The 27,930-nt window shown below is 37.4% G+C and overlaps 2 long non-coding RNA genes across 2 annotated transcripts; one reads left to right on the forward strand and one right to left on the reverse strand.

Moving 5' to 3' along the window:
- Positions 1–891: 891 nt before the first annotated feature.
- Positions 892–27,871, reverse strand: LOC139787502 (uncharacterized). The gene is made up of 2 exons (XR_011722652.1): positions 26,932–27,871; positions 892–1,181 (listed from the first exon to the last, which is right to left on the reverse strand). It is a non-coding gene; the product is annotated as an uncharacterized lncRNA (long non-coding RNA).
- Positions 4,642–7,445, forward strand: LOC139787487 (uncharacterized). The gene is made up of 2 exons (XR_011722648.1): positions 4,642–5,198; positions 5,742–7,445. It is a non-coding gene; the product is annotated as an uncharacterized lncRNA (long non-coding RNA).
- Positions 27,872–27,930: the final 59 nt, after the last annotated feature.

The raw sequence follows: 27,930 nt of genomic DNA on the forward strand, positions 1-27,930 counted from the left end.
CAGCAAAACGGCGATGTCGAATGCACTCGGATAATCGCAAATCACAATAGCGTTACCGCAAGATTATCCTAGAGGTCGCAAACTCCCTCGGTTACCTGCAATTTACAAGACTACTTCGCCAAGAGTTCTCTTCTCGTTGCTTGACGTCGTTTATCGTTTACGGTTGCCTTCGAGCAACAGCAATCGAACGAACGATGAATTCAGCACGTAACCATGCTTGTCCTCGAACACATAAATCTTGCGCGTAAAAATTTTCTTACGTTTTTGCCTAAGAATCGTCGTCACGTTAAAATAATGCTCATTGGCGTAGCAAACAGCGCACATTTTCGGGTCCATTGTTATTTTCGAAGGGTAAGAACCATTACAGGACTGTCGACTGGTTGTACCACAAGATCGAGAATATCTAATGAAAGCTATATTTACGAAAGAACGTCAATTTTTCTTTATAGTTGTTCTTGTAATTCTCATACATATAAGCATATTTATTAACGCATGTAAAAATCTTTTGTTTTTATAATTTAAATTTATAACAAATGTATACATATATGTATATGCATGAGAGAATGTAATTTATATATTCAAGTTATTTAAGCTGCTTTGTCTTAATTTTTATCGTTACAGTCATCTAAGTGCCCATCTACAATAGGTGTTTTAAGCCCTAAGCATTAAGAAATTGTTCAATCACAGTTGAATTTGAGGAGAATAATTGACTGTGATTGGTCAATTTAGGGCTTAGGGCTTAAAACACCTATTGTTGATGGGGACTAACAGTGAAATAAATAATAATTAATAATATTGTCCATGACATTCAAATTAATACCATCCTCGATCTTAATAGCTGATTAACAATCTTCGAGATACCATTAAAAAGAAACATTGAGCACTAATCAATTAATCAACAAAATAATATATATTTCCTGCTATCTTATATATAAATTGTCGGTCGTAGGATCATAGCGATTAATTAAATTCATAACAAATCTTGCAAACAAACGTACGAGGGAATCGTCGTTGCCCCTTCTTTCCCGATAATTCTCCTTGAAAAATCTACGTAGAACAGAATCATCGTGAGAGATGTGATGCAAACGCATTGTCGCGGGTTTTCACCTATCACGGCTAATCGTTGCTGCCATCATCGTCATCGTCGTCGTCGTCGCCGCTGCTACCGCCTGGCCGTCTCTCTGTGTGAAATCAGGCCGTGTGAGAAATTGGAGAACGCTGTGCGTCTCTCTCTCTCTCTCTCTCTCTCTCTCTCTCTCTCTCTTCTCTCCTCTCCTCTCCTCTCCTCAATGCCAAGCCGCGTCACAATTCATTTCCCAACCGGCGCGGTACAGCGCTCGCGCCGCTCGACATTCTTATCCTACCGCCACCTTTTCTCTCCTTGCCGCTTCTCCCCGCTTGTGAACGTCCGCTTATACATACAATTAGATCCTCCCCCTCTCCTCTCGCTCTCTTCTACACCACTTCTTTCTCTTTCGATTGTCCGCAACTTTTTAACGTATGGTAATACGTAACATATAGATAAAGCATTTTTCCTTAATATTAGATTTTTAAAAACAAAGTTAAAAACAAAAATCTTTATAAAAACATAGATTGTATAGAATCACTTTTGAATAATAAATGACAAAGAGCAAAAGTTTTTGCGACTTATGTTTCAGAGATACATGTAGACTGCTGCTAGGTTTTATATTTTATTTCATTTCAAATCGATTTTTCCTAATCTTGAAATACAAAATTAGAATTTATAAAAGTTTTAAAACGAGCTTGCAAATTCAACAGTGCGAAATTAACGTTGGCCGACAAATGTGCCAAAAGTTGCATACAATTGATAAAAAATATTGTGATTTTACTGATTTGAACGCTACTTTCTTTAGGCAGATTAATTTCAACATGGAAGCTACTTTCATGCAAAATGGCAATATTCTGATATGTGGATGAAAAGATTTTTTTACGAAATACTTTTATAATAAAAATTTTTTTTCGATCTTTAATAATCGAATACATATCTTTGAATCTCTGAGATTTAACAGTCCGAGTTACGTAATATTAATTAAAATATTCCACTTAATTAAGATATTCCATTAATAATCATGTCGTATATTACGAGTATCTTTGTTCAATATACATCTACGGAATGGAAGACTCGTAATAAATTCTGTTAAATGCAATAAGTAACGGACAATTAAATAATAATATAAAAAAATATGCATATTTTTTTATTCTACACATATTTATATTATAAATAAAACTGATTGCTTGTTTATTAAACTACTGTTGATTTATAGTTGTTCATATATGTAAAAAATATTTTTTATTTTGATTATATAGTTAGACTATTAGGAAAAGCGCGAATTCAAGTGTTAATATTTTAAGCAATCACTGGTTTGTAATCACTAGCGACGGTTCTTGGCGTTTCTATGATTGGAAGCGTCGTAATGATTTGACGTTCTCGGTGAAGGCGGAGCGCAGACGCTTTTGCTGAAAGTGAAAGTCGTAGGTTTCGATGGGGCCATGTTAACTTTTACATTCTCCATCTAGGAATGCGCACGTCGGCCGACTTACGGCCGGTCTTGAAATATATGTAAGATGCAGAGATATATGCTAGGTGTTTATGAGAGATTGACGTTTAACACGACAACGAATAATAAATTATAAATTATAAGCTTCAGTCAACGATTAGATCATTGTTATATCAGTTTAGAGAAAATTGTAAATTATATCATATTTTACATGTTTTACGAATTACGGAAGCGTAATATTATTTCTTTCTCTTGATTCACACTTTACTCTTTAGTGCATTGTATTTAATCATTCATAAATAAAAAAGACTATAAAATCGTTAAATAAAACACACACATACATATATGTATAGCAAGGATAATAAAAATAGTAAATGCTGTATGAAAAACTGTTAAATATGCAACATATCGCTTCTTATGTCACACGTTTTATGTCCTCGAATGTAAGATATGAAAATCGGAAGTCTCTAACAATAAGGGGTTCATGTTGATATACTTTATTTAAGACGTTTAAGGCATTGTTATAGTCACGATAAAGACTATAATATATCAAATCACATTTATAGAATAACAATTAGCTTTAGTATTAAAGATATAATGTTAAAATATTTAAATACATTTTATAACTGTACACACAAATATGCACACTTTCAAATTAAAAAGTAATATGTTTAAAGTTTTCGAGACATCTTATACTAGTGTTTTAAAAAACTTCAACTTCGTAAGTAAATAGTGGAGTTTAGTATATATATCCTGGATTTATTTTCATCTTTATTAGTTTAATACAATATATGCGCTTAGTTTAATTCAGTGTTACACAAGTGTACAAGGAATATTAGGTTTAGCAAATTCTTGTGGATATAATTGTAAGGTATAAATGCTTGATTATGAAGGGAAATCTTTTCGAGAGAATTACGTTCTTACAGCTCTCTACATCGAATTAGAGGGCAGCGCATACTGATTGTCTCAACGTATCACTATGCTTTGACCTAAAAACCTACTTTCGTGTCGAATTAAAAGTAAAATTACGAAGCGAGTAGAAACAGAGAGTTCAGAGCAGATAAGCGCAGATAGTATTTACGTTATATACACCGCCTGGGCATCATATGCCATTTTTTCTTCAAAATGGGAACGTAAAAAAGTGATTTTGATTTATTTTGATTGTATAAAATTCTTGAAATTACACTAATTGTGAAAGAGTAAAGATTACTTTTTTTAAATGCCAAAAATCGGACAATTTCTGAGATAAGATTATATTTTTATGCATATTTCTATGCATATATACATCAAAATATAATATCAAAAGACGTATATTATTACGAAAAGATATTATTACTTATTAAAGGAATAATATTATAACACGGCACTCTCTCTCGGAGCTATATCTAGTTGCGCAGTAATTATGCCAAACTTGCAGTTCTGCTAAGCAACCTGTTCCAATTAATTCAAACTTCATTTTCATGACTATGATGTTACTGCCGCTCATATATAAGCGGATAACGGCAGTAACTATATATGTATATTCATTCCTTCGTGGAAGTTTTCTATCGAGCAGAAAACTGTGTAGGAAGATTCGTGGAAATTGACTAATTGTTTATGACGGACGAAAGCGCGATATTCGCGGGATTCATTTTAATAATTACAGGAAAATCTAATGAAAGAGAAGGAGTGAGAAGGGCAGAGGGAAAGAGGAAGAGAGAGATTAGAAAGAGAGGGGGGATGGAGGGCGAGAGGTCGGAAGACCTATAGATAGGTAATTTTACCAGAAAGTCTGATATTACGGCGAGTTCTGTGTTAGAGGACGAATAATCGTGAAAGTATATTATAAACTATTTGCGCACACATCTCTGTGTAACGAAAAAACATTCATGTTACTTTACTACTAAACATATGTGAGTTCTTTTATTAACTTTATATTAAATATATCAGACGACTAAGAGATATCGGATATCATTTTTAGCATTCTTATCATTACATCTATTATAACAGTAATTAAATATTATTTTATATAAAATTATTAAGTTATTAAAACGAGCGGTCTGTTAGCTATCAGGCTATCACGCGCTTGTTGCTTCAACAACAAAACGCAATAACATCACCATATGTAGACACGGCAGAATGGGGTTTTCTATAAGTATGTCCTAGAGCTCCCCTTTCGGGATCGACTCGGTTTCGGTTCTTGGTTCCGTTCGGCTCGGTATTATACGCGGCATGGTGCGGTACGCGGTGGCGCGGTGCGATGGGCAATTGTGCGCCGTGCGGCTGGCGGCATGATTTGGCGCGAAGCAGAGTAGCCGAGTAGCAGAGAGAAACGAAAAGAGGAAGTGTGGCGGGGGGAAGAAAGTGGGGGATCGAAAAGCGTCGAAGCGACGGCGACGGCGACGGCGACGGCGACGGCGACGGCGACGGCGACGGCGTACGACGTACGACGCGCGCCACGCGGAGGTCAGACGTCAGACGTCAGACGCACAGAGGAACGGAGGGTGGCGCGGGCGCGGTCGCGCGGAGAAAACGGCCGAGACGACAACCTTGACTCCTTTCGTCTATTGTTCTTAAGCTCTCCGCACCGAGCGACGGCGACGGCCCACTGCCCAGGCCCACTCAAGAGGGTGAGAGCCCGAGAAATGAACGAGGATAGCGTTACGAGATATGGCGTATCGGCAAAGCGGATATTGCTAGGTAATTCGCACTCGACTGAAATAATTGGCACGTTTTTAGCTATACGAACTCGGCGAATTATCTAAGCCTAAGCGGAGAAGGGGCGAGACGCTCGACTGATGGAGATGCGCGTCGGACGAAAGTGAAATGTTTTGTTCGAGAGGAAAAGTTATACACACATATTTTTCCTTTTTTACGCATACAGAGAAAACATATCTTGTCTAATGTATGTGTCAGTGTATCAAAGAGCTGGCTGTTAACTGGCGTTGTCTACTTTCCTGCGTTTTTATTTAGAACTTATTGTTAGAAGCACCCCATAAACTATGATTAATTATCACGTAGCACATAAAAGTTCCTTCCTTATGGGAGACCTAAATGGAACTTACAATTAGTAATAATTATCAGCATATAGATATATCTGATTTGATTGTAAACTTAAGATGATTACGCTACGATCGAATGAGTCGAGCGAAGCTATCGCTTCGGCTACAGTTACCGTGATCGAATTAATTCGATAACGAGGACGAGCCACTGAGCCAGTGTACCCTCGTGCGACATTTGCAGGACCTTCGTGGGTGACCAGCGTGTCTAAGCAACGAGAAGGTGGGCGAGGACAAGGATGAAGATGCGATACCTTTATCGACCACGGAAACCCACCGGTGACGGATAACCCAAAGTGGAGCCCGTCCAATTCTAATTACGTGCACACTTTTAAAGTGTCGTGTTGGTCGCGTTGGTCGCGTTCCTACATTATCGTGTTATAGAAATGTAGACTTAAGTGACGTAACCGTTCTCTCGTGAGAAGTAGATTAAAAGAAGAGATTAGCGATTGTGACGTGGTCTAGACTTTCGCATTTGCGAAATTTCGCGCAATATTTGCCGAGAGAATTTTATCGATACCGCACTTGTAATATCATCGTCATAGTCGGCGTCGTCGGAGTCGGAGTCGGAGTCGTTGCAGAGCTGTTAAACTGCTCCCGGCAGTTGGCAGAAAGCGTGACACTTAACAGCGCGCGATTTCCGGCTCGCGATAGAACGATTGCCTTGCCTTATTGCATTCGGAACGATGAAATACCGAATCGCTAGCATAAGCTAATTGTCGGTAACCCCGTATTCCCTGTGCGCGCGTGAGAGACTGCGACACAACGACGACGATGAAACGATAACGATGATGGCGAACTCGATGTAATTATAACGGAAGCCTTCGGAGCTCGCGCTCGGTGAAAGGTGTATAACTGTGACTAAAAATCCGCAATGCGCAGCGCTGTCACGCTAAATAAGTCAGGCCACGAGGACTCAGTTATTGCTTAACTTATCATCGTGAATGTAAGAGAGAAATTTTAGTTAGGCTTAAACGCTCGCAGACATTCGATTTTTCGAACAGCACTGGTACTCGATTATCAAATGTCGAGTAAGTATGCGTGATAGTACAGCTGTGTTTGTGCAGAAAGAAAGATAGATGTTGATGTCAATAAAAATAAAATAAAATATTTACACACACACACACACACACACACACACAACAATTCTCGCGCATAATTATTTTGATACGATATCAAATTTTATTACCATCGTAAAATAGCCGTTCAGACAACACCAATATTTAAAAGACATTGTAAATCTTATTTGAGATATCCTTTAGAAGCCTTTTAAATATCTAAAACATATTACATTAAATATTTTTACAAGTACTTGCTTCTGAAAATTAGATAAGAGAGAGAACGTTATTCACGTTATTCTCACGTTACTCGGTCGGTTGCACCATGAATATCCGAGTATCAGACTGATTAATTGTAACGGATTCAAATACTCCCGATCAATTGACGGATTAGATTCAAAAGAATCTTATCCGTGAATTATACTGAAACCAGTGAGCTCCCCCTTGACCCTATTTCACGTACCTGCCACAAGGAACAAAACTGACTACGTTGTTCCCCCGAAGTTTTACGACGTTTCACGAAAGAGCATAATCGATGGGATACTAAAAGCTCGGGCGAATAACGGCAGCGCCTCGAAGTTTCGATGCCTACCGTGCTCCGAAAATAGACAAGCTCATATTTCTTATATTGTTTTTATTCGATATACCTACTACTAATCCATAACAATTTACCCAAACTTAATATTATAGCTTAATTTATAATGTCAACTTGAAATATTTAAATGCGTAATGTATTTTTATTCTCAACGATTAAAATGTGGTTATTATTTATATATCGAAATGTATAATATATATGTTAAAATAAATCAAATATTTAAAATATGTGTCAACGTATATAATGTACTTCCTTTGCTATTATTCGATTTCAGCCTGTATAAAATCTACCGGCAGTTATTGTAAAACAAAACAACATAATGTATGAAATTTAAAGGGTTATCTACATCTCATTTATGCGTCATAGTAACTCCATATAATTAAAATCGCACATGGATGAATTAAAACGGCGTTCGATGAACGTCCAGAGAAAGATCACTTGACTATCTCGTCAAAATGAAGCTGGGGCTGGAGTATGAAACAAAGATAGGAAACAAAGAAGAATGCGCGAGAATAAAAAGCATGAGAGCCAGGAGCCAGGAGCCAGGAGCCAAATCACCCTCATGTTTCCGATTATCAGGGGCATTTAATTCGATTTATATACACTTTGTCGATTCTTTTCGCACGCGTCTTGTCGGGCCATGCGATAACGCGCGTGTGCACGTGTTTACGAGCAAAACTTTTGTCCTTCATCGAGGGTGATCGAGGGATTAAGGGCCCCGAGAGCAGAGACGAAGAGAGATGCGCTCCGGGCTCCGGATTCCGGGCTTTGGGCCGCTTCTCTCCGATCGATCAGTCGAGCCTGTTAAACGGCAGAGCGGCGGCTTAACCACTTCGTCTGGAATAACATCTCCGACTGGTCAAGCTTATTGCGCGTCGTAAGTATAATAAGTATCTTTCATGCGCCACAGATGTTCTTGAATTATTCCGTCGCGCGATCCATTTTTGTTTAAAGTGGATGTTGACTTAATTCGTGTGTATGTACGTATGTAGTATGTACGAATGAGACATAAATCTTTGAAAAATAATGTCTGTTATTAGGAAATTAGCGAAAAACACTTTGCATCAATGAAAAATTACCGATATCCTTGATTTCGTTCAATTCGAATTTGCGATTGTTTCAGGCATGTTTCGATTCTGATTTATCTCACGATCAGAGATTAGATTGTAAATTATGTTATATAAAAACAAGACAATTAATTAAATAGACGTACACTAATAAATTATCTACTTAATTATTGTTAGCTGAGAGAATCGACGATACGATTGCACTCTGTATTTTTTTGTAATTAATTTATTTGAAACCATTTTTTATCACCGTCAACAAAATATACGATATATATTGTAGAGTATTATTTCATTATATACGTTACACACACACACACACACACACACACACACACACACACACACACACACACACATATGGAATGTTTCAGAAAAGAAGTAACATTAACTTCTGTTCTGTCAGCTCTCTGACAGACGAATGTATAGACGTGTCGATTAAATTCCAAGCCAAATAGTTAACGCCCGATGCGGATGAATTCCATCTGCGATCTGCGAGGATAAACGTGAAAAGAGGGATTCTTTGGAGTCGTCACGTGCGATCGAGAAAAGTGAGCGTTTTGTTTGTCGAAACAACGTTACGCGCATACGAGGCGTACGCGTTCACGTTCGCGTTCGCGCGACGTAATCGACGTAAATAATCGAGGGGAGTCTGGGGGGGGGGGTCTTCGTCGAGAGAGAGCGGTGTGTATCTGCATTGCGTGAGTATAGGTTCGAGTGATGGCTCTTAAATCAATATCTCCTTGCAAGTTTCACGCACATTGAGTACGAACGTTTGTATAAAAGTTTGTATATCGATAAGCGTTGTGTATTGATATTTTAGTTGTAAAAACGCTGTCGCAAATATTTAAACGAGTATATGAAACTAAACTGCAATAAATCGGTGTTGAAGTTTAATCAGGCAAATCAGAAATAGCTGTATTGATATTTTTTATATACGATTACTATAGCGTGTGATTTATAAATAATAAAAATTAATACATGCGAATTCCTTATTTCTCTCATATCTCTTGAACGATTTCGAGGTGCTCGTGCTCGAGATAAGATTAACTTTTTCGAAATAATTGATATCTCACTCGACTCGCGATTGCCACGGATCACAACAGAGAGGAGGCGGATATATATATATATATATATATATATATATATAATATACTAGAAGCATTCACACACACACACACACACACACACACACACACACACACACACACACACACACACACACACACACACACACACACACACACACACGCACACACACAATAAGCGCATGAATATGGAAGTACCATCAACGTCAACATTTCGTACAAAAAATGGGATATCGAAAATAGATGAAATAAAGCGAAATGACCTCGTTAGATGATCAACTATACTTGTCTTAAACTAAACAGATATACTTTATGCTTTTTGAGATATCAATTTGAATTTATGTAATAAACAATTAAGTAAAATATATATAACGAAACAATTGAAGAAACTAATATTAACTTAATTTTAATTAAGCTTTATTTCTCTCTCTCTCTCATCTAACAAATTTAGATAAAAAGAGAATTTTGAATTTAGTTAATCTTTCGAGGCATGTAGTACAAGCGATACAAACGATTATTTCGCAATACTTGCGTAAACGTTCATAATCATGATCTCGAATCTGACACTTGCCTAAAAGAGCGACGTATCTTCGGACGAGATCTCGGCCATTTCGTACGACGAAACATGCAATTACGTCCGTGATATACACCCGACCGATCGTGATACGGTAGCGCATTCGCAGTTTTCTTAATCACTGCGCCGCTAGCATGATAAGAATATGTTTACCCTTCGTAGCTCGCGTAGGTGGCAATAAAATCCGATGAAACTCGCGCGGCCCGGTGCGCCGCGCGCCGCGCGCCGCGGCCGCCGAGAGGGATCGCTTTACCGCCGGTATGACGCGCCGATCAATATTATACCTGCGCGTTCTATTCTTCGGATGGAATAATAATAGTAATTAGAAATTCTAGTGATACCGCGATGCTATTACACGATACGTGAAACCTCTGTTTCCATATCCCGGATACTCTGCATCAATGATACTTTGATATTTAGAATACATTTACAATTCTTCACCTATCGTGATACATTGATTATATTGATATTGATTTATTGATACTGCATGATATTTATTTTGGCCATATAAACTATACCGCGAATATTGCACAATCTATGCTTTTATTAAGCATATTAATTTTTATTACTATTCCTTGTGCTTATAGCAATATTTACTCTTTTAAGTTTATATAATTAAATTATAGCTTATAGCAATATTTACTCTTTTAAGTTTATATAATTAAATTATCGTTTCGTTATTTTTCATATGTGTAATCTATCGGAATATCAATGTTTAATACAGAACCGCAATTACTTTTTCATATTCATTTATAACATTATTTTCTCTTAATATATTAATATAAATGTCTCTAAGTGTAAACATAGTAGGTAATAATTACGCCATTCACGATAATCGCACGATCGATCGACATACGTGTAATAATTGCGCGGGCTCGTTACGCGTTTTCGACGTCTATCACGCAGTTATTTACAACCGCGTAGAAATTTATTGCGTTAATTCGAACGGATTACAGGGATTATTGGTAGACACGTAACGTTGCTGTTTCTGATCCCGTTTGTATCCCCGTTTATTCAATATATCCACGAAAGGTAATATGTTCTCCAGAGTAGGTGAATTAACCGCGCGCCCGCGCACACCAGTCCCATTTTTCCATAAAAATCGCTGTTTTCTACCGCGCATATGCGAGGACGATACTCTTTTTCAATGTTCTACAAATATCGCGTCGTTATCGGGATTATGACCAATGCAGTGTTGCAGTAACGGGATTATAAGTAACGCGGTGTAAATATTTGCAGTACCGTTTCCGCGAATATACGAATGAATATCCAATACGCAAAGTAGATTAGATTTGGGAGTTACTCTAGTATTTCTTGTTAGACATTACGTTTTAATACAATACTTAAAAAAAAAAAGAAATCAAAAATCGTCGCTTCTAAACAATACTGCGTTGTATCAATATTTTGTAGATTGACGCGGTTATTTTAAACGCGATACGAGATTTTTTCATCTCGTATAAATATTGAAAGATTTACTTTTCTGAAACAATCACGAAAATATTTTTCTCTCTCTCAAGACCTGTTTATTCTAGACAACTTTATAATCCGTATAGTCCGGCGGTTGCAAGCACGATACAAACGCCCGCTTGCATTTAACGCTGCGCAAAGTTGCCTGACGAGAGATTCTGCGCTTTGCAGATTCAAAGATATTTAATACCAAGACCCAGCTACTCGATTCAACGTGATGTCAAATTGTAAACGCGGCGATAGTTAAAGACGATGACACTTGAGACTTTTTCTCAATGCATCCGAATCGAAGATTCGTTTAGACACGTTAGCTGTACGTGAAATTCGAATAAAAATCACACATCTAGGGATGAGAGATAAAAAATTAACATCGTTGAATTGAATTGTAAATTACGATGCACGATCGTTTTATCCTTTCATGATCGCTGTAACTTTCGTGTCTGTAATTCGCGCAAATAAAGCGTTTCGCGCGCGCAGTTCATTGCAGTTTTGCAATATTATATCTAAATTACATGCATCGTTTGTCGGGATTATATCGAAATTCGTGTAATTTTAATTGTCGGCCGTTGTCGAGGACGCGCTATTTTTGCCATTGTGGATGAAAGGTTCGATAATTGTCTGACTCTTTTATTTTCAGACAGAGAGTAAAACCGCATTCGCACGCATTAAAAGGACACTCGGAGAGCGGGGATCGTCGATGTGTATCTACGTCGTTGAATCTCGACAGAGTTACACGCCTCCGGGGTTGACGCCATTGACCCAACTTTGGGAACCCTCCTTTTCATTAGTCCTTTCTCGACGACGCGGACGTTCCCATCTCACATCCACTTCTCTTCAGGACCACTATACAGATAGCCTATTTACCGATTGATTTGATATCGAGTAATACAAAAATATAAATGTTTTTGTGCTATACAAAAAGCGTTGCTTTTTACGTACATACGTGCTTTTTACGTTACAACAAAGATAAAGATATTAATAACAAAATTCGTGTTCGGTAAAACACGCTTGTGTTTAATTAAACGTATTACAAAATATCATTTTGTGTGCGTAACAAGGAAAAGTCATCATACGTTTTGTACATGCAATGATGTAAACCAATTACGATATGATTAAGTGATGAATAAATCTCTATTTGTAGTATTTAATAGTATTGTTGCTCGCTGTCATGTAAAAGGCAATGCTTTTTGGAGAGTACGTAATTCTTCCGCAAACGATCTAGAATTCGAGATCCAACGACATTTTCTACTCCACGAGCGCGAAATCAGCGAAATACCGTGAAGTACTCTTGGCCGGCGATACGACGAAATATTTCACGGCATTTTCTTTTGTTCGTTAGCCAACGGTGGATCGAGGTGACGAAAGCGCGTCATGAAAAAGGATTCTTCGAGAAAGCCTCGCATTGATGAAAAAGAGAAGAGAGAGAGAGAGAGTGCTGTTTTACTTCTCTTATTAAAGTCTCCTATACAATCATTTTAGCTTTAACTGGACTATACTGCACATACGCGAAAATACTGTTGTTCGCGATTGAACGTCGCGTCCCAAAGTTAAATAGTTTTATCTTAGACGCAAGCCGTAGAGAGATTTTGTGACACATATATGTGTGTACGCGTGCGTGTGGAAAAAGGGGGCGCATTTATTTTAACCCTCAGGGTACGGACTATAAAAAAGTTACGTTCCGTACGGACATGGGTTAGCCTAACCCGGCGACTTTGATTGACTGTATATCGGGCTGTAATTTGTCAATTGAAACAATTTTTTTTTTTTGGATCGGAAATTTTCTCAAAAATACAATGGCGTTGATAGATTTATTACATTATTTGTTTAAACAAAGATACATTTGAAAACACCATTCACTTCCTTTGAAATGGCGCTACTTTCAAAATTCGCTCGGGTTACGCTAACCCAGTCCGTACCCTGAGGGTTAAATCAAAAATTTTTTAATCTTTTATAAATACTTACACACACACACACACACACACACACACACACACACACACACACACACACACACACACCCTCTCTCATATCATCCTAGATGAATAACAATTTCGTTGCTCCTCAGTTATATATTACACATTTATCGATTCAAATATAATACGAGTACAGCCGAGTTATTCACGAGGGGTTTCTCTCGTGCTATCTCCTACTCATATGTGTGCATGGCATTTGCGTGCAGCGCGTGCGTGCGTATAGTGCGTACGCGTGTAATCGTGACTTCATCGAGTCACGTCGTGTTACGTAATTTCGTCGGCCACGGATATCTCCGTTCTGTGTGGTGGCGGCACGGAAGAACTCGTCGAGAGATCCGAATAAAGGCCGATTCACATTCACGTTAAGTCGACGTCTTGCCGACGCGACGTGCGGAAGCGAAACATGACAGCTTGTATTTATTTTTCAGCGTGGAATATAGCACGAGCCACGAGTATCTCATGATCCTTTTTTAACGTATGTCCATTTATTCATTATAATCGATTTCAGTTATGTAACAGTGATGTAACTCTGTGATTAAATCTATGATTAAATCAATAATTAATGACTGTGAATTGATTAAGAATATAAATTTTCATACGATACATAATTTAGCAATTAATTCTTTTCTTTGAATTCAGATTTTATAAAGAAATATATACATACATATTTGTGTGGTAAACTTGTACGAAATGTTCTTTTTCTTTCTCTTCCCTCCCTCTCTGTCTCTCTCCCTCATCCCCCCCCCTCTCTCTCTCTCTCCTTCTCTTTCTCTCTCAATCTATAGATTTTATTTAGTTGTATGCTCGCGTTACTCGTGCAAACGCGTACGTGCGTTTTTAATGTTTTTATCCTCGGCGGAATAAAGGCAATACTTTTTTGTTTATCCCCGTCTAAATCACCGAGTGTCCAAAAAGCGAGTTCTCGGTTCGTCGCACGCGTCCTCCGCGTGCGCTCGTTCTCGCGCGTGTAATCATAATTTCATCGTGTCACGTTGCAACATTACATCAGCAGCCACCGTTGCATTCACGTCGTCGATGACGACGTCTTCGGACACCTTCGGCCCGCATAACCGGTGTATATAATCGATATCGCCATACCGAAATGCCTTATAACACGAGTTATTGATTCGCAACTCCGCCTCTGCATACCGGCGTGTACGCGCATAACGCGACCATAATAAACTACCGTGTATATGCTGTTGTCGTCGCGTTGGGCGTAAATCCTATTAAAACTACTGCAAAAGAAGACTGATTCGGAAGAAAAGATTCAATTGATCGACAGATAGAACGAGCGATCTTTCTTCACGTGGTCAACCTCGAGTCTTCGGGATCGCTCTTGTGTCGGTCGCCAAGTAGGTATATGACACCGAGTTTCGACCCGACAGCGTTAGGCAATTTTCGCAGCATATTCTTTCCCGTAACGCGATTATCTCGCTACGAAATGGTGACGTATGGTAAACTAGTTTTGTGAAACAACGCTCGCACGCAGTCTCGACTCTATCATTTCGCAAACCCTTCCTTTTATGTTGTGAAAACATGACTGAGATTGTGCGGCGGAATTATGATAAATACTTAATTTACGGCTATTCAATTTCGGCTGATGTTGTTTATGGACTAATGATCACGTAAATTGAATTTTTCGATAATATTGTGAATCGACGGTTTACATTAGACTTGTATTCGGCTATGTACGTATATACAAATAAAGATAAATGATAATAATAATAAAATTACAATAAATAATAAAAAAACGATACAAATTGCAGTATATATCAATTCTTTTCCATTAAGGCCGTGGCACATAGAAAAACTTAAGCAGTAAAACTTAAGCAGTAAGGAAATCAACGGTATGGATTCGCTACTGCTTAGGACCGTGCCTTAAGTTCTTGACTGTGATTGGCTGATTTGCTTAATGCTTAAGTTTTACTGCTTAAGTTTTTCTATGTGCCACGGCCTTTAGTCAACTTTACGTTTCGAATCTCTGAGAATCGAATAATCGAAAAATATATATTAACTTATTTAACTATTATAAACTACTATGCGCATGTTGAATTGCTATATATAATAAGTATAATATATAATTACGGGCGGTTGACAACACAATATTGCCGATCGAGACATTGCGAGAAATGAAGGTAAAACATACATGTGTTTCGACAGTTTCGATAAATGTCATAGGTATCTTATGACGATATTACGCTTTCATCGCACGCGCGCGCGCGTGCGTCCGCAAATAGGAAAAGATGCGGCGGTATCCGGTATCGTTGAAGATAATTCCGAATTATATATATGCACGAAAGACGGTTATAATATTAGTTTTATGTAGAGCAATTAAATTATACGCGTCATAAAACTCGGGCATCGATTCTAACTATAAAGGCGAGTGACTGCGAAAATGTGAAAGTTAATTCACTGGGTGTCGCAAAAATACGCGCCGTTATTTTCTATAACACAAATCATTTCGCTAATTTGAAAGTCTACTCGCGAAAATACCTTGTCGAAATGTTAGTATTTTTTTCAGGTATAAGCGATTAAAAATGTAATAATTTCCTGCAAACTAAATTACGGAAAATAAAATCAAAATATGCTGGGGCTTTTCTATTGGAAAAATAAAATATACATATTATTTTTTCTTTTTAAATGTGTTCGTAAATTTTCATAAGGTGTTTCTAGATCGCATTAAGAGCGACGATATTGAGATGCAGTAGTCTAATTGTAAGGGAGTCTAATAAAGCCCCCCCCCCCCGGATAGAGCGCCGCCGCGCAGTTAGCGTTTACAATGAATATTGCGTATTCCTTATGCGGAACGAGCGGCAATGGAAACAGCCTTGCGGCTCTACTTTCTATTGCGTCACAGAGAAGGATGAGGCCTTCGCATGCCGACACATTTTGACGTTTTGTTTCTGCGCATTATTTTTCAAGCGGTGATGCGAGGCAAGGCAAAGCATCCATTTTGAAGAATTCTGTAAAAAGACTTGGATGTAATCGTCGAGATTAACTCCTTTTAGAGGCACCCGGTGTCGACATATGTATATGATATAGCGACTAATTTCTTGGAATAACACACGAAATAAAACTGCATTTAAGCAGCTCCTCCTCCTTTGCTCCTCGCGATGCTTCTTGCGATGCTTCGAAGTATCGCGTTGTTGCAAATCATCAAACAAGTAGTATGTGATTTTTGGGTGAGAATTTTGTATGTGGGTACCGCGCGCGTTTCTATAAATACTATTAAAATTTACCAAGCAAGAAACATCAAATCAGATATATCTCGATTTAACTTTTTATAATGTAATATTTACGAAGAATTATTTATTTAGGTACTATAATATAATACGAATTTTTGCAAATTCTTTTATATATCTGTCGCCTTTTCTCCCTATATACTGCTCTCTCTAAATTTATTCAAATTCTATAAAATTTCTATGTTTTGTTAACCCGATACTTTTACTAAGGAAAAAGAATACTAGAAAATTCAATAAATAATTTGCACATATAGAACAATAAACACATTATACATTTAATTTTTTCTTAACCGAGAGGGTATACAATTTTATGATGCAACCTAGCGATTTTTTTTTGTAGTGTTGTAAACCTCATCAAGAATGTAGTTGCAGTATATCCTACCTGCTAATAGCAAATTATTAGTACTATTAGTATTTTACGACGTGCTCCGTTTCTTGTACAACACATTATGCGGACCTACTTCAATCGATTGTATGTATGTTGATAATTAAATCTATCAGAAAATACAGAATGGAGAGGAGATCCGAGATAGCTCTCGGGTAGAACATCGACACAAGGAATCTCTATCGTCGAATATTCGAATGAGAATCGCGCATTTTTTAGAAGTATCGGTATCGCCCTTTCGCACCTACATCTGTTTTGTCTGTCGTCAATGTCCTTCTCTCGCCTCATTCCCACTCTCCACCTCCAACTCATCGTTCGCTTTTGCATTTTTTTCATCAAAAACGTTTTTGCCGGCTAGAGAGCGCGCTTTTACGCAGAGCACCTACCACATTTTACATCCCGCGGCAACGATGAAAATTCATCGTGTAGACTTACATAAATATTTCCATTATGATTTTTTTCACTCTTTTATCTTTAATCTTTGTCTCTCTCTCTCTCTCTCTCTCTCTCTCTCTCTCTCTCTCTCTCTCTCTCTCTCTCTCTCTCTCTCTCTCTCTCATTCATTTCCTCCTCCTCTTTTGAACACGATGCGGTAGATACTCTTCGACTATCGGTTATGTCGCTTTTAATTAACGTTGTCGCGCGTCATTTGGAACGATTTATTCCAAGTTGAAATTAACGATTGGACAATCGTGCCTTCGTGCTGCGAGAAAATGAGAATAAAGGAGAGAGAGAGAGAGAGAGAGAGAGAGAGAGAGAGAGAGAGAGAGAGAGAGAGAGAGAGAGAAAAGCAGAAGGGCAAAAAGAGACAGAAAAATTATATTAGTTGATTACGAAACTATATTATTGTGCAATAATTTATTTATAGCGGAATATGCAATAATGCAATTCATGGTGTTGTAATACGCGTGTCATAAAATCGCATATCTCTTGGCGAATATGAGTTAAGTTCGGATCTTCCGTTAGTATTCTGTGTTACCAAAATACGGAAATTTAATAACAATAGTAATAATAATAGCTAAAAGCGTGAATTGATTGCGGCGATAGCATATTCGCGCATTTTAGCGAATTATTTGATTGTTTAATGATCGGTGTACTTTTGCGAACAAACATAATATTTTATTTCAAAGAATGAGAATTGTATGTAATTCTTTCAAAATTGATGTATATATTTTTATATAGATATCATATTCGTATATATTAAGGTTTGCGATTCTATTTAGTTTATTGATATTTGCGAAGAATCGACATACGTCGTTAGTGCAGCTAAACTGATTATCAATCATGTGATTGAACACAGTCATATAACACTGCAATTCTATTTTAATTAAGAGTTATTTAAATTTCCTTTATTAGAGAATGTCATTAATCTGGACCGCGAAATGTACAAGAAGAAAAATTTTGTTTGTCACGGCTGATTTCGCCAATTATTTAATACTAGAATGTGGTATTAAATGACCGAAAATGACAGCTAGCTCACTTAAGCAATAATATCAGTATTGTCACTGTGCGATGATACGTATGATTTCTATGCAAAACCAATGTGAATGAACTCCCGAGGGTCCTTGGGACGAGAGCGAGTCGGAGTTGAAACGAAACAATATCGCATTATAGAGCTAGTGTGGCATGTCCTTGATTCGCCTCAATTAGACCATTATTTCATTGCGTATATCAACGCGCTTGCGATCGAGGTATCGCTGGTCGTTCCGATTCTTCGGCGAATAATCAATTCGTTTTGTCCGCGATCGTTTAACCCTTAATCAATCGACTAGGCAACTAGGCACAGCTGGAACGATTTTATTATTTAAAATGAATCGTGAGAGCGCAAAATACTCTTATCTGTTTATCCATTTTTCGCCTGATTCGTAACAACTGTATCGCGCACGATTTTTACAAAGGATATTTACAATAGTTACTTACAATTAGTGATGATAGTAATTGAAATATCTTACGATATATATCTTACTCTTAAAATATTTAATATTTCTGTTACATTTTGATTGATATATTTAAAAAATTGTAAGAACTCATTTGCCCAAATCGCAGGATTTTGAATCCATTCGTTATAAAATTTAAGAAGCGATTTGAAAATAAGCTTAATTATAAGAGCTTTTTTATTCTTACTACTGACTTAATATTTTTCCAAAAAAGGACAAGCGAATATTAATGCTAATATTAATGCTTGTGATAACGAAAATTGCTCCAGAGCAGATCGAAACATAATAAATTAAGTAAGATGTTAAAACAGCTGTTGTAAAAAAAAATAAAGCATTAAAATTACAGATTAAAATAAATAGAATGATAATAATTACATAAATTTAAATGTTTGATGTTTAAATTACAATTGTTTAGAAAATATTTGACGATTTAAAAGCACTCGACGAAACTGGACAATCTCCGTTAACAAGGAACACTTAGCATTTCCTATTTACTACAAATATTCATAACATTGTGCGATAGCGCTTTATCACATTCTCGTCGCAATAAGTAAATTTTCTCCTTGGCTTTCCCGAATATGAGACTCGAGACAACAACTGGCTTGTTATTAGGTGCCATTATATATCTATGTTGCTGTATGATCAAACAACTGGCCGATTCGTTCGTCGCTATTTCAAACACGATTACTCCATAAATAATCACGAACGCGTTCAATGGATTCAGCTTTTGCAATGTGGATAGGATATGTGGTGACTTTATTTGTGCTCGGATGGGCTACAGATAGAACAATCCTAGAAACTCCGGATGTCCTTTTAATGCCTTTAAAAAGTTCTTTGGTCAAGTTTCGAAACAAATTTTTATCAGCGCATAAATATAAAAAAATCAGCATTTATCACATCTATCCAATCTTTAACATTGTAAATTTTTGCAATTAAACTTTAAATGAAATGCCTACTGAAATATAAAATTCACTTAAGATTTAAAGAACCAAACAAAGTAATTTCATGTTTAAATTTATTCCGCCAAAGAAGTCTTATTTTCAATCGTTAATTACTCAAAAATTGTAAATTGAGAAAAAATCGATTTCTATATAAGGAATTTTTATTGGGATGGCTTGTGTAGACGGATATCCTTTTCACTCGTGTAGTACTATCATCTGGCATTTTGTCGCTTCCGGCGCGTCATTAAAATCATGAAGAAAATATTATTTTCCGTCAAAAGAAGGCAACCTGGCGCGTTCGCGTGCGCGCGCACTTTCCGTGGTTTTCCATTCCTTTTTTCATTTTAAACTATCCTTTTGATACGAACTTCGGCAATCCGGCTGTTGAAAGTTCCAGAACCATTTATCAGGGTGCTTTTCTTGTTTTTATTTCTCTTTTTTTTTACAGTTACTCGCACGACCGTCCGCATAGCATCTTTTTTTACGTAACGCTCGGTCAAAAGCGAAGTAACGTGAAAGTAGCTCGGGAAATAAATATTCCGTCCGCATGGGGGGATTATGCGAGACCGCGGGTCACGTATAAAAGTCGACGGCCCCGATGAAATCTCGGAAGAAATGGCAAAACTGTTTTCATATCGCGAGACTGCTTACGATTATGCGAGAATTTATAAAAGACGATTTAACACGTTCATCCTCGAGCGTTTACGAGTACTTCTTACGTGTCTCAACTATGCGTAGGTGTATAAATATTTACAAACAATCATATTTATTTTAAACTTATAGATAATTCTTGGAAAAAGAAATAGACTGTCGAGATCGTTTTCTGAAAAACTGAGAATGATATAGCCTTATCTTATCTAAATAACGGTGATTAGGGATCAGTCGTCATAAGAGCGATAAATGAAAGAACTCATGTATTCCTCATCTATAGTCTAATTACAAGTTATTGGAATTATAAGTGTTCTTTAAATTTATTGAAATAAGGCTTAAAGTCGGACGTTTTGAATAGTTATTCATGATAAAATAATATTCGTCACAAAGCTACTAACATTTTTTAAGTATTTTTTCGGAACATATTTCAGGAATAAATGTCCATGCATAGAATTAGAAATTACTTGTAGAAGGAGTTTCTGAATAATATGAAGCGAATTAGCAAAACCGATTTACCATTTATCAATCAATAATATAATCATTTGTTACATATGCTATTTTAAGCAGTATAGAACCACCATGAACGTGTAGTGTTTTATCAGAAGCACAATAGAAGTAGTATAATGTCACGTCGTCGTTGCTTCGTTACATCGTAAATATTGTATACACTCAAATTTACGGACAACAAAAGCATGAGAAGTAATTCGTCGTGCGCATTTGAAAAATGAATGTTCTTTAATCGTTACCCGAAATCTATATAAACGAGAGCTCTCATTCCTTCACTCTCGGTAGTCATATCGGTGCGATTGCACGCTGCGATGCGTCGTGCTAGTGCACTCGCACGCAGATACCGTCTGGCCACAGCGTATTATACACACACATAGCGTGAACGTGAGGGTTGGCGCGCGGTTCATATACCAGTGCACAGGTAAGTTCACCTTTGAAGCGAGCAGATATATGCAATATGCATTCGCAGGCCTGGCTCCGTGAAAGTGCAGGTGCAGGTACGTATGTGTGACGCGAGAGACCCGGTTCTAAAGAAAAAAAGAGCTGACTAGCAGGACATGATCTTTGCGCAAAACGTAATATGCAAGCATTTTTGGACGAAATCGCACAATGTCAGACGATGTTTGACTGCATAAATTTGTCTCGCTAAGTGATGTAGATTTTTTTTTCATTGATGTAGATGTTGTACGTATTTTATTTTATAATGTGCGTAGAAAATGAATTGCAAAAAGAATCTGAAGAAGAACATATATAATATAATTACCGAGATATAATTACATTGCACACATATATTTTCTTATAGAAATATATTGCCGCTCAACATTTATTATATATACACTTTATCTCATATTCTTTAATCTTTTCGGTATTTGTTAGACAAACATTGATAGTCATGACACAGATTGATAATCAAGATTCTATAATGAAGAGTGTAAATGTATTTTATTGATCGAATTTGTACGTTGATATTAACAAAATGAGCGATTTTAGCGTTCGATAAAATTTATCATTGGTTAAATTTAATAGGGTATTTCTTGCCCGTATAATTTGACGCGATGCAATAGTAATGCAGTCTGGCCAAAATCGATACGCGCATCAGCCATATATACCTATACGTAACACAGTGCATTCTCGCGAGGCTCTGTATGTGATGTGGCTGGTTTCTCTCCCATGTTACACGGACATTTATATGCACAGAATAAACTTTATTATATTATAGTTACTGACTTGTTCGTAAGCAGGAACCTTTTTTAACGTCCGTTCTTTTTATTTATTACATACAAGCAACTACTCTTTGAGATTCATAATATCTGTTCTCATCCACTTTCGAATAATTCGAAATTAATAACTTATTGTTAGTATTCAACGTTACATTACATTCAAAGAAATAAAATTGTCAGAGAAATTGGCGGCTTTTTCTGTGAATCACATGTTAAGCTACTTGATTAACACGTTCGCGTTGTAAGATTTAGAGAAAAAAATGCGTTTTAATTCCATTACAAATTACAAAAGGTAAATTTCTAACGTTTTTCACCGAATAAAGCTGCGAATGAAAAATACGCAGCGATATTTTTGTAGAATCCTCTTACCTTTTCGTCGTCGAAACGCTATACAAGAAGCAATTTTGCTTTTGTCAAGTAACGGGAAATATGCGACGAAAGCACTGTTTTAAAATTGCTCGTGTGGCAAATGATATCCGCGTTATTTCGGCGGCTAAATAATAATCCGCCATTTCCCATAATTACAATCGCAACCATGTGTATTGACAAACGTAACTTGTAATTATTCATATTTTCATTGGTTTTGCGTATGACCTATTATCTCAAACGTAATTCTATAAACCACGAATTATCCTGGGCGGATTAACAACGATTTTATTACACCCGATGAAGAACGGTATCACATTATTTATTTGAAAATAATTAAAGGCATGTATATGTGAAATCGAAATAAAAAATAGAAATGGCAATAATATAATGTATCTATAAATAGTATAAATTCCAAAATTTGTACATGCACACGCGCGCGCGCGTTATTTTCTCATTCTTATATAGCGATTCTAGTGAGCAATTGAAGGAAACAAAATTGAAAATAATTGACGCGCAGATAATAACGTCATGCAAACGAAAATATGAAAAACCTCATCAACAGTTTAAATCTCATAATTAAAAAAAAAGTAAGGTCTAGATTCCAGCTCGACGATTAAATAACAAGTATCTTACTCACTTGTTCGATTAAACTAAACGGTTCAAGTAACTACGAAGAGGTAATCAGCAGATAATCGACTGAAGTAGCACGAGCTTGCTCATTTCAACAAAAGTAAGCTGTGTATTTATTGGCAATAGTTACACTGGCCCTTACCTCCTTTGAAGAAGGTAACCAGGTAACTTGCAATTTGACCACGCGCCCTGCTCGCCTTCTGTAAATCCGATCTAACAATAAGAGAGCCATAAAGGATTGGATATACGGCCCTGCCGGACGGGCCGTTCTGTCGGCCAGGTGGTCCAAGTCCAAGTCAAACACCACGATATCGTTCTTCTTGCGGACATTTATGTTTCGTTGCCGTACTGTCGGATGAACGAACGAATGAACGGAAGGACAGACAGGTGTGAATCGTGGTGTCCGTGGCGCAACCGACCGACGTGTCGCGCGCGCTTACAACGAGAATAACAGACGTGTGCCCGGTGTGCCTCGTGTGCACAAGTCAACGACGATGAAAGAGAGAAAGAGAGAACGAGAGAACGAGAGAGAGAGAGCGAGAGAGAGAGAGAGAGAGAGAGAGAGAGAGAGAGAGAGAGAGAGAGAGAGAGAGAGAGAGAGAGAGAGAGAGAGAGAGAGAAGAGAGAGATTCGCAATATTCGCATGCATCGCTGAAACAAAAGAATCGCATTCATGGGCGCGCGAGACTTTCTCGACGATTATTATTATCACTCAAGTCGGCCCTCTATAGGGTAGGCGATAATTGCAATTTTTAAGTGCATAATCTTCCTTTCCTTTTAATACAATCGCATGTTCTACGTTCGTGACGTAACGTATGATGCGGTAAATATCTACCGGAATTTCATCTCGCAATGTAGATTGTGTAGTACTAATGTTAGATAAACCATTAAATTCCAGATAATTGCTAAGAATTTCTTTTTTCAACTATATAATTCATGTTTTAGCTAAATTAAATAATTATCGATAGTAGAGTGCGTATAGCTAATATCATGTTAGTGTATATCAATACCACTTCTCTACGGTATCTTCATTCAATGTGCTAAAAATAAATAATGGCTTCGCTAAGCTTAGGTATTTATTTTTAGATCTCCAGGCAGAGCCTCATGGTTACTGAAGTACAATTTCGGTTCAATGCTCAAAGGCAAATTTCGTTTCACTATACTCGCGGCCGTATACTATTTAAAAGATTATTTAGCGATATATCAATGAGGTCTATATGATCTGATAAGAAAACAATTTTTAATAAAAGTTGATAAAAAAACTTTTCTTTGTAATGTCGACTTTTAGATGAATACATGACGATGAAACAAAATAGGAAGTGAGCTAGCATTGCCATTCAAGTTTTTACGAAATAAAGATGACGATAAAAATACCAATAAAAATGCTTAAAGTTATACTAATCGCGGTGCGACAATGCGCCTCGGTTGGGGTAAAATGACCCATTTTGATCACCACTAAATCGATGACGCTAAAATACGTACATAGAACCAGGGAATATTACCGAATAAGCATTTACCAGCGTTTAGGAACGTGTAAATTGATGTTTGTACATAAACTAACGAAATGGTTCCCTTTTTGTTTTTCTCAATCTGTTGCGCGATTAATTTTCTTCCGGTAAAAATGCATTAGGAATTAAATAAGCGAAAATGTGTTTAAGAGTGAGAGATTTAAACAAAAAGAGAATTTAAATTCATATGTTATTACAGACATAATAATAGTAATAATAATCATAATAATAACAACTGTATTCAAAGAAACGAAAGAGAATGGAAAAGATATATTCAAAAATATTTGAAACACTCATCTCATTTTATTTCCAGTAAAATTTTAATTACAATACATACGCGCACGAACGAAAGGAGATTAAAGGTGGCATTGGTATGTGGGAGGGGAAGGGAGAAGAGAAGAGGATGTAGGTACTTGTGCCGCAGAAAGTTAAAAGCGCGGCAGATTATATACAGTTAACGAATTCTCACGATGCAATTGTTTTGCCGAGCGTACGTAATTGATAAAACTTTATAGACCTAATTTATCTGAAACGTGGTATTTCTCAACAGAAACAGCAAACGTTACGCTGCTTATATGGTCTAAGCAGTATTTATTTAACCATCATGATAGAACTCTCCACAGTATTCACGAATGAAGGAAGAGAAGGAATCTCAGCGCGACTATAAATGCACAATCCAGATGCGAATGGTGGACATACTCCGAAAAGAAAAGACCAACTCCGGAGTACAAGCACGAGGCAATCTCACAGTTGTGCAACTGTGCGCTACTATCATGTGTAACTCGGTCGAGAATAAGTTTAAATCTAACTCAACGAGAGGTCTGCTCTTCTCTTAGGGGCGCTAGGTATCTCTCTTGGTTTAACTAATTGTAAGTTATATCAATAGCACGAAGAATGAAACGCAGTATATCGTTTTGTAATGAAACGCAAACAAGAAATACATATATACACTATGTATAAGTAGGTAGAGATAAAGAAATTCCTCATCGAAGAATTGTGATATAATATTGAGTATTCGTGTTTTAAAATGTTGATATGTAGAAAAACTTATTGTTGGCCAAAATATTTTACTCGCAGTCCTCGCAGAATCGATAATTTGCAGAAAATTACACTATGTGTCATATATACAGTATAGATAATAAAAGTTCTTTTGAGAAAATATATGTATAACGTGAGTCGCGATATTTCTATTTCAATTCTCGCACGATACAAAGCTAATGCACAAAATATAAAATTAATCGACGACATTACATAAGAAATGATTTTGTTGTTATGTCACTCGTTTCGTTGAGCAAGTGAGTCTATTTATCCGCGTCATATATCTTGTTTTTGACATTATTAATGCGCAACTATCTCGACCGCAATAAATCAGTTTTTCGTTGCACATCGATGACATCGCCTCCGAATAATATTTAGTTTCTCACGAATGTGAATTTCGATTTACTCTCCTGTGTCATCGACCGTGTGTGTTCGTATATGCGCCATGCGCCCATCAATTAATATATAATATCGCGAGTTTTAGTCATGAATTGCTTCCTTTTTAAATACTGCGACATTAAGTTGATTAAGTTGAAATTAGCAACAAGTTCGAAAAAAGATAGATGTATATTCTATTTAAAAAGCACAATCGTTCGCGGGTGACATTACGTTATATGTATATGTATACATACATACATATATTGATAATACCGGTGAAATATAGTAAGGTAAAATATAGTAAGAGCGATACAATAATATAATAACATAATAAATTAACTCTTTAATTCACTGTTTTATCATATAATATTAATTTGGTTATTGTAACTCGCGTATTTCGACTCCTATTTAGATCCTAATATATATGTGTGTGCGCACACACGCACGCATGTATGTGTGTATCGTTATTAATTATACCTATATTTAAAAATTTCATCATATATAGTTGATTTTCAGTGTTGCGTGAATTAGTGCAGATTAATGCGCAATTTCTTCGAACTTGTCACTCAAAGATAAAAAATCGTCGAATATATATATATTTGTATAATGTTGTCAAGAACTACTCCCTGCTTCGACTCTGGCGGATTTAAATTTTGAACAGCGTGACACATCGACTTGCCGATCTCTGTACACCTTTCGTGGAAGGCATAGAAAAGGGAGAAAGAAAATTGCGAAGGTCGTGCGCTCACCCTCGAGCAGGTGCCAGTCGTCATCGAGCGAGGCCAGTGCCTGTGTCTGATTGGCCTGTTGTTCGAAGTCGAGCATTCTGTTGAGCGTTCTTCTTCGTTCTTCTCTTCTCACCGTCTAGTACCGATATTGTTGCTCCACGGCGTCCCCTGTCCACTGTCTTTTTCACCTTTTAGTCACTCCGATTCGATAGTCATCCAATTCCGTCGAGTTCAAACTCGTCGATCGTCGCAAATCGCGCAAGACATCGATCGGACGAAGATCGGCGCGGCGCGCGGCGCGGCGAGAGGAAAATCTTAGCGGGCCAGGAATGCTACTCGCGACGACTTTCCCCAGCGAGAGAAGTTAATACCACGCGAGTGAATCTCTTTTGGCGCGAGGGAGTACTGCTCGATCGCGTGTTTCCCTCTCGCTTCCCACTCTTCCTGTCTCCCTTTCTCTCGAAAATGGCCTCACTCTCCTCTGTTTACACCGGGTTTTCTTATCGGTTCTCAGCTGCTTCCCCACCCTGCGCTATATATCGACATACGCTGGACTTTTTCTCCCAAATCGACTCATGCCCGAAAGGTCAACTCACGTCCAGGTCCTTCTAGGACTCGTTCGCTTCCGTTTACGCGCATTCGCTCATCAGTGCTGTCCAAGGCAGCATATGAGAGACGCGATTACGTTTACATATATCCAAAGAACAGAGAGAACAGAAGGTGAGGGCGAGAGAGGGGGAGGAGAGGGGGGAGAGAGAGAGAGAATAAAAGTTCGAGAGAAAGAGGGACGCAGCGTCTGCGAGAGTTGAATGACAGAGAATAAGTCGCAGGAGAACCAGAGAGAGAGAGAGAGAGAGAGAGAGAGAGAGTGATGGAGGAAAAAAGAGAAAGAGAAAGAAATAGAGAAAGGTGGACAGCGCGACGACAAACGTCGCTTACATGCATCCGCGGCGGTACTCGAACCGCGACTGATTTCCCCTATCACTCCGTACTCAGCTGCCACCCACAATCCTCCCACCT

Source organism: Temnothorax nylanderi, unplaced genomic scaffold, assembly GCF_030848795.1.
Source record: "Temnothorax nylanderi isolate EJ_2023f unplaced genomic scaffold, tnyl_v1.0 TNYL_tig0010_pilon, whole genome shotgun sequence".
Classification (NCBI taxonomy): domain Eukaryota; kingdom Metazoa; phylum Arthropoda; class Insecta; order Hymenoptera; family Formicidae; genus Temnothorax; species Temnothorax nylanderi.